We start from the raw sequence: 9035 nt of genomic DNA, 5'->3' as shown, positions 1-9035 counted from the left end.
ACAACAGAAAACAACAGAAAAGAGAGGAAAAAAGTAGCCAAATCCTCCAAATCGAGTTCCGCAGCAATGAATCAAAGAAAAAAAAACACAATTATCCATGGAAAGAACTGAGGTAATTGAAGAAGAAAGCAAGAGCATAAAAGTAAGAAGAAGATGAGAAAATACCGCAAGAAAATCGGAGAATGGAGGGTGTAAGGTGGTTCGGTGTGATTATGAGTAGTCTATCCCTCTCTCTCTCCTCACGATTGGGTTGAGCTCTGTAAGCTCATGGGTAAACGAAACGAGCTAGAGAGAGAGAGAGAGTGTGTGTGTGTGTGAATCGGACGATTTGGATCTGAGAGAGAGAATTGAAGGGTTCGGATCTTCTTCTTCGCCATTTATGTTAACAAGTACTTCTACGTTTTGGAGCGCATAGCGATTCCGCCCTTAACTCACATCTCTCTCTCCTCTGCTTTTAGAGAGAGATTTATGAATCTGACCTTCCTTTCCCTATATATTACGATTATGCCACTGCCTCTTTAATTTTTTTTTTTTTTTGGGTAAATTAATAAAAAAAATCTTAAAACATCCTTAAACTTTAATAAATAACTAAAAAATAATCATTATTATTATTATTATTATTTTATTTTTAAAAATACCTCAAAATTTTAATAAGCAATTTTAATTTTTTTTTAAAATATTAAACTGTATAATAAATTTAAATTTACTATTTTAAATATAGAAATTTTTATGTTCATATAATAACATTAAAAAATTTAAATTTTGGGGATTAATGCTGTTTTTTTTTTTTTTTTGTATACGTTAATAGTAAGAGTATTTTTTAAAATTAAAAAAAATCGGTAAGTTTTTTAAAAAGTTAAAGGTTATTAATGAAATTTAAAAAAAAATTAAACAATTACTAATAATTTCCATTCAAAAGAACTGAAAATACTTAAAAAGAATTGAAAATCAAAACGTGACCATGTTGTAGGGAATGCAAGGGAATGTCGGGTCCAGGTGCCCAGTAAAAACAATACTAAGAATATGATGGCGAAGAAATTTGAAAGAAATGAAACTCACTATATGTCGTTATGTTCATCGTACGGTTGATGAGATTATTTTATTATTAATAATTTACTTATTAGTTTTTAAATATTAGAATTGATGACAAAGTCACGAGATCGGGTGGCTTTAAGCATATTGATAGATAGACGGGATCTGTTATCGTCATGAAAGAAGAATGTCGAATGGTTAGATAACTTCTAAAAATCAACCGTTCAGATGATTTCAAACAATTTCAAACATTTTTTTCTTTTTAAGGTTGTCATTTGTTTTGTCATGGTCGATGATGGATATGAATGTTAAATTAAATTTCAACCATGGATATGAACCCGGACATGGGTGTGTTCCAACTAAACCTAACTGTGGTTATGTTTTCTTAACCATGATTATCTCATATAAATCAAGTTAAAATTATCATTTTAATTGGTATATTTTACTACATTTTGTCTTTGAATTCGAGAATAAATTACCATTTTTTTTATCCTTGAAATTTGAAAATTATATCTACGCCACTAATCTTTATCAAATAGTTTTATCGCGTTCCTCTTTCGTTGATTTCTTAAACAGTGGCTGATGTGACAATTTTAAAAACTTCAACTACAGTAATGACGATGTTGCGTGAGGTTTTATCGAGAGAGATAAAAGTGAAGAGGGGCTCCTCACGGGCGGGTCATGGGTGGTGTCGGGCTTGGGCAAGAAGGGCGACTTGACTTTGAGGTTTGACATCGAGGAAAGAATGTCGGTGGCGACACCGGAGCTAAAAGGGGCACGAGTAGAGAGAGATTTTTTTCTTCGTGTTAAAATTTGCACGTCGAAAACTAAAACGTTAAAATTAATAGAATTAATTTATAAAATTCATGGAGTTGATTTTTCAATTAATTAAATAAATATGAAAATAAAAATGATAATGGGAACAACAATTACTAAAAATAAATTAAAATAATATTTTTATTAAATTAAAAAAAAAATAAAGGAATCATTTGTTTTTTCAAAAATAATGAAAAGTTGACTTTCTAAAGATCTAATTAATAAAGAATTAAAATTTATTTGGTAATGACTAAAAGGTAGGATCTCATCATAATGGCTCTTCACAAGGGATGTGGATTTATTTATTTAAAAAAAATTAATTATTCCACGTAAGTTATTTATATTATGTGTCACGAGTATTAATCTCGATCGAAACTAATATCCCTAGATAAACCGTAACAGTGTTTGAACTCATGTCGGCTTGTTGGTAAGGTAAGAGCTTCGAGCCCGATAGCTTCTAAAAGTAAAAATTACTAATTTTGTAATTCTAACATCTCACTCGACATTTTCATGTGATATGGTCATATTACCTACTTATCGCTTCTAAAAGTAAAAAGTACTATCCTCGTAAACCAACACGGGTCTTTTTACGATGCTTTTTGTCTTCACTCACACGTTTTTAAAGAAAATTTACGTTCCAAATTAAGAAAATTTAACTGTGAGTTATTATGATTGATTGACGAAAAAAAAGTACACTATATTGAGATAGACTATAACTTTAATTTTTTTTTTAAAATTTAACGGTCCTATTTCCGAGATTACCCTTATTTAAATGTGGTCTCGATTCATTATTGTGTCTCTTATTTACTTGATGTCACGATCATGCTTGTCCAAAGCATGTTGCTTATGGCCGCATGACAGATGTTCTAGCCTTGTTTGTTCGGGTCGGTTGACAGGGACGTCAGTCAATTGAGTGAGGGAGGATGTCATGGTCATACATGTCCAAGGTGTGTAGTCAATGGCCGCATGACAGATATTTCAGTCTTGCTTGTCCAGGACGTGTTGTCTATGGTTTCATGCTCATTCCAAACCCATTTTATATACTTTCATCCTAGATAGTTTTTTACCATTTCATGTTGAGTCAGTAAGAGGGTGAACATAATATATATAATAATATATATAATACATAAAACCATTTAAATTATAAAAAAAAGAATTTATGGAGGCATTTGAAAAATAATATATTATTATTAAAATAATTAACTTTTTTAATTTTAATTAAAAACTATTTTGGCTTATTTAATATTATGGTGGGCTTATGAGAGAGAGAGGTGTAAAGGGGTCAGCTTTCAGCACCGACAGGCTGCCTTAGCTGAGCTGACAGTAAAGCTTTAAGAGGAAGGGAAAGCTTTGAAGAAGGAGCCTCTAAAATTTCTAACTAACTTCTTATTACGATCGGTTTCATTCTGATGTGATCTCGGTTCATTTATGTACCACTAATTTATTTATTTGTCACATTTATACTGTAGAATAATAACTCGAGCGAACATTTTGTATTATCATCGTATAAATTAGGTCATATCATTATTTAATTAAAAATCTGTGAGACCCACAAATTGAACCGAGAATCTAGTACCACTATCGCTTATATTTAGTTAGGTCAACTCGAGCGAAGATTTTGTACTATCATCGCGTAAATGAGGTCATATCATCATTTAATTAAAATTATCCTGAGACCCACAAACTGAACCGAGAATCCAGTACCACTATCACTTATATTTCGTTAGGTCAACTCGAGCAAAGATTTTGTACTATCATCGCGTAAATAAAGTCATATTATTATTTAATTAAAAGTACCGTGAGACCCATAAGCTGAACCGAGAATCCAGTACCACTATTGCTTATATTTAGTTAGGTCAACTCGAGCTAAGATTTTGTACTATCATTGAAAAATTAGGTTATATCATCATTTAATTAAAATTACCCTGAGACCCACAAACTGAACCAAGAATCCAGTACCACTATCGCTTATATTTCGTTAGGTCAACTCGAGCGAAGATTTTGTACTATCATCGCGTAAATAAAGTCATATTATTATTTAATTAAAATTACCTTGAGACCCACAAACTAAACTGAGAATCCAGTACCGCTATCGCTTATATTTAGTTAGGTCAACTCGAACGAAGATTTTGTACTATCTTTGCATAAATAGGTTATATCATCATTTAATCAAAATTACTCTGAGACCCACAAACTGAACCGAGAATCCAGTACCAATATTGCTTATATTTAGTTAGGTCAACACGAGCGAGAATTTTGTACTATCATCACGTAAATTAGGTCATATCATCATTTGATTAAAAATTAAAAGTACCGTGAGACCCATGAACTGAAATAGAAATCCAGTGCCACTATCGATTATATTTAGTTAGGTAACCTGGGGCCGAACACGAGATGCACATAGAAGCGTCATAGAGGAAGAGATAGTGTTTTTGTTTCAATTCCCTAAGTTTTTAAGGCATAGGTCCCTCCAACTTGTCCAAAGGCCCACTAACACCATCATTCCCCCATGCCATGAGGCCTACATTGTGGCAGCCTGCCCTACAACAGTCCTTCAATCAGCTGCCATAGTGGCCTCCTCTGACAAGGAAACCCTCTATATCCCTCCTCTATTCATCAAACTCCTAAACTCTTGAACCCTAAAATAAAGGCAAGTACTACATGGCAACAAGAGTACCTCTTTGGTCTCTAAATTTATGATGATTTTAATTTGAATCTTCGTTTTTTTTTTTTTTGCACGTTTGATTCATTTTCTTGTGAATCGAGATGAGCTTGAGGAGGACGGGACGTTTAAGAGTGGAGTCAGAGTCTCAGTTGAGAATGTACTCTAAATTTATCAGCTTTCGTTTATTTGGCCAACACGAGCATAGTTTAGGGTTTAGATCTATACAGTTCACGAGCATAGTTTAGGGTTTAGACTCATATACTTCACGAGCATAGGTTAGGGTTTAGGGTTTAACATATCTCTACCTTGCATTTGGCTAAACTTATTGGAACAAAAATGCATAATTTTGGTTTATTTGGCCATCACAAGCGTAGTTTAGGGTTTCGACTCATCAACTTCACGAGCATAGTTTAGGGTTTAGGGTTTAGGGTTTAGCATATCTCTACCTCACATTTGGCAACGGATTGAAACAAAAAACATAATTTTGGTTTATTTGGTCATCACAAGCATCGTTTAGGGTTTAGACCCATCAACTTCACGAGCATAGTTTAGGGTTTAGACTCATCAACTTCACGAGCATAGTTTAGGGTTTAGGGTTTAGCATCTCTCTACCTCACATTTGGCAACGGATTGAAACAAAAAACATAATTTTGGTTTATTTGGTCATCACAAGCGTAGTTTAGGGTTTCAACTTATCAACTTCACAAGCATAGTTTAGGGTTTAGACTCATCAACTTCACGAGCATAGTTTAGGGTTTAGGGTATAGCATACCTCAGATCTGTCTAAATTGATTGAAAAAAAAATATAATTTTGGTTTATTTTGACAACACGAGCATAATTTAGGGTTTAGACCCATCCACTTTACGAGCATAGTTTAGGGTCTAGGGTTTAGTACATCTCTAACTCACATTGGGCTAAAATGATTGAAAACCACTAGCATAATTTTGGTTTATTTAGCCAACACAAGCATAGTTTAGGGTTTACACTCATCCACTTTACGAGCATAGCTTAAGGTTTAGCACATCCCTACCTCACATCTGGCTAAACTGATCGGAAAATAAAAACAATTGTTTAGAAAACACAAGCATAATTTTGTTTTATTTGGCCAACACGAACATAGTTCAGGGTTTCGAGTTTCGAGTTTAGGTCAATCCACTTCACGAGCATAGTTTAGAGTTTAGGGTTTAGCATATCACTACCTCACATCCGACTAATCGGATTGAACAAAAAGAAGCAATTATCTAAAACAACCGAACGAGGGAAAAAGAAGGTATCTCATACCGCTTTAAAAACCCGAACATTCTTTTTTCTTTTTTTGCTTTCTCAATAAGAATCACATTCTCATAGAAAAAAAGGGAAAAACAAGGATAGAGAGCGAAATACAATTAGTGAACAAGAAAATCTANTAGTCCAAAAATACTTTAAACTTTGGTCTGTTTGTGTTGTGTTTTATGCAAATTTGTAAGGCCCATCCTCTTCTTCATTGCCCATTCCATCTCCCTTTTTTTCCCTTTCCATTTCATATTATTAAAAACATTTTTTTTATAAGATTTAAATTTCGAAAAGCATCGACGAACGGGATGGAATCGTGCTCGAGTTATACTTATCAATTTAGTACTCGTCATGTTGAATTTTGTGTTTAATAGATTTCTGAATTTTATAAACGTCGATTTGAAATTTTTAAGAATTAGTCTGTTCGGTATAGGATTATTCTAAAATTTTAATTTTGTGTATAGTAGTTTAGTGATTTTTTTTTTTAATGTTAAATAGATCAAGGACGGTAACAAGTTAGCCCATCGCTAGTATATATTGTTCGTTTTGGTCTGTTACGTATTGTCGTCAGCCTCACATACCCTTATAAGATATGCTTTGTTCCTCTCTCCAACCGATGTGGAGATCTCACAATCTACCCCTAGTGGCACACTGCCTGGTGTTTGGCTCTGATACCATTTGTAAGAACTCAAGTCCACCGTTAGTAAATATTGTCCGCTTTAGCCTGTTATGTATTGCAGTCAGTCTCACGATTTTAAAATGTGTCTATTTATGAGAGGTTTTCACACCTACAAAGCTAAATACTCGTGGGTGACTGATAGTGAAGTAGTACCGTGAGGGAAGGGTGAAAATAATCTCCATCGTAGAGTGAAATGGAACATGAAACGGTAAGTTTCCAAGCCGTGGGAGGAGACCAGGACTCTGATTGCGTACCTTTTGAAGTATGAGCCGTCGACTCGAAAATATATCTTTTTATGAGCCGACGATGACTAAAAAATATGAGCCGACTGTAAGCTTCCAATTTCGTACCATTTTTTTTTTCATTTTATAATCTAATGAACGTACACGAAAATATATCTTTTTATGATTTTTTTTAAAGAAAGTCGAAGGTAAAAAATGTGAAACTCATCGATAGAATTTACCGTTTAAGATACATTTAACTCTTGTGTTACCTATAAAGTAAAAAATTAATAATCGGATAAAGTAAGTTTTAGATTATAATATTGAAATGAAAAATCATGATTCAACATTTTAATTAAGGAGACATACTTTGCAATGCAGCTAACTAAGCATAATTACTTTCACTAATCTTCACTTTCTTTTTTAAAAACTATGTTTTAAGTGTGCGTGTTCTGTAATCGTTTAAGCTCACCGCTAGTAGATATTGTCTGTTTTAGTCCGTTATGTATCGTTGTTAGCCTAACAATTTTAAAACGCGTATGTTAGAAAGAGATTTTCACACTATTATAAGGAAAGTTTTATTCTCCTCTCTAACCAATGTCAGATCTTATAACTTGTAATACACTGTACTCAGGATTGAGGTCACTGTTTGGAATATGAATTTGGCACTTGATAATCTTGACATTCTCTTGCCAAAAATATAGCCAGAAAAGCTATTTCAATAGCGGCATCAAACTCGAACTGAGATGCTCTAGCACTGCTTCCTAAGAGCCCCCGGGTCGAATTCGACCCCTACTTTTTCTGTCAAACTCTTTAACATAAAGGACCCAGCCTGTTTTTCATCAAACAGGCAAGCATGAGTGTCTGGAACTACAGAAAAGTAGTGCGGGATGAATAGGATCCCAAATAACGAGAGATATGTAAAAAATAGGTCTGTACGCCAACGTGAAGGGGTGGGGATGACTATATTTCTGGGAGCGAGAAAGTGATGCCCTAGATCTGACATGTCCAATTCCTATCTTAATAGGAGTGGGACGTTCTACTTTTTCCGACTGCGGAGCTACCCTTCTTGCGCTAACTCGCTATTCGCCTCTGAAACTTGGGCACTTCTCGAACAAACCTTTTATTTGGTCTTTTCTTGTAGCTGGTTCATTCATAAGTTTTTCCTCGACTCACATGATCATGTTATCTATTTATGTTAAATTGCTTCTAAGAGTGAACACTGTCTTCTCAAACCAACATGAGTATTTTTGACGTGTTTTATTCTTATTCACGTAGTTCTTATAAGAATTTAATTTGGAGTTACTATGATTAAACCCTAAACCCTAAAGTTTGTAACTTCGTATCTTCAGGATCAGTCTCATTCGAATGTAGTCTCAGTTCATTTACGTACCTGTCACGATTCATACCCACTAATTATATTCATGAACCTAGCGCTACCTACGATACGTGAGACTACGTTCTCGAAGTTTTTAATAGGTCGATTAAGATCTCGAGCCATCGAAAGAAACTTGATTGTTGCAATGATTGTAGAAGTTCATTAGGTCATGAATCTAATAAGAAACTTTAGTTGTGAGATCCTTTGTATCCCTAACACCATTGTTGGGCCCTTGGATAATCCAAAATCCAAATATTAGTCTAAGAGGTTATATATGGGCCTGAGAAAAAACCAGGCCCATTGGGCCCAATAAGGATTTGAAATGTGGCCCAATCGAGAGCCCAAGTTCATCGTCGTCTTTTCCTTCTCTTTCTTGTTCAACTTCCGTCCAAAACCCCTTCTTCCGACTGCGCCGGCGATACCTGAACCGCGGCTGACGGAGACTGCAGCGGCGCGTGACTTCATCTTCAACAAAGGATTGTGGCTCACCGACGACATGCGGCCGAGACTCCACCACGAACCAATAATGAATGTTAGTGTCTCGACAATGAGGCAATACAGATCTATGAACTCACGATCTCAAGAAATCAGTCTGAATCTCTTAGACCTAGAATGAAACGCTCCAGATCTGAAAGCTCTTGAGTAGAAATATTCCAGATCTGATAGAGATAGGTCGGAGATAGATCATGACCCTGGATTCGTTCCAGATGTGAAATCTGGTGGCACAACAGTAACGACGGCGGCGGTGGAAAGGAAAGAGAAAAAGAAGAAGACAAAGGGGAGACGAGGATGAACGGAGGTAACGGTGGACTGCGGCGGCCATGGATGGAGGAAGGAGAAGGATGAGAAGACGAGGGAAAAAGAAAGAGTATAGAAACACAAATATAAAAATTACAAAAAAAAAAAAAAAAAAAAAAAAAAAAAAAAAAAAAAAAAAAAAAAAAAAAAAAAAAAAAAAAAAAAAAAAAAAA

General features: G+C 34.6%; 1 protein-coding gene across 1 annotated transcript in view; it reads right to left on the bottom strand.

The window, feature by feature from the left end:
* LOC111799302 overlaps nt 1-346 on the bottom strand; it is a gene marked incomplete at its 5' end in the record, with an annotated part of 4061 nt that extends 3715 nt beyond the window's left edge. The window contains 1 exon segment of the mRNA XM_023682811.1: nt 166-346.
* Between the last annotated feature and the right edge of the window lie 8689 nt (nt 347-9035).

This window comes from Cucurbita pepo, chromosome LG07, assembly GCF_002806865.2.
Source record: "Cucurbita pepo subsp. pepo cultivar mu-cu-16 chromosome LG07, ASM280686v2, whole genome shotgun sequence".
In the NCBI taxonomy this organism is placed as follows: Eukaryota; Viridiplantae; Streptophyta; class Magnoliopsida; order Cucurbitales; family Cucurbitaceae; genus Cucurbita; species Cucurbita pepo.
This window is presented reverse-complemented; position numbering and strand designations above follow the sequence as displayed.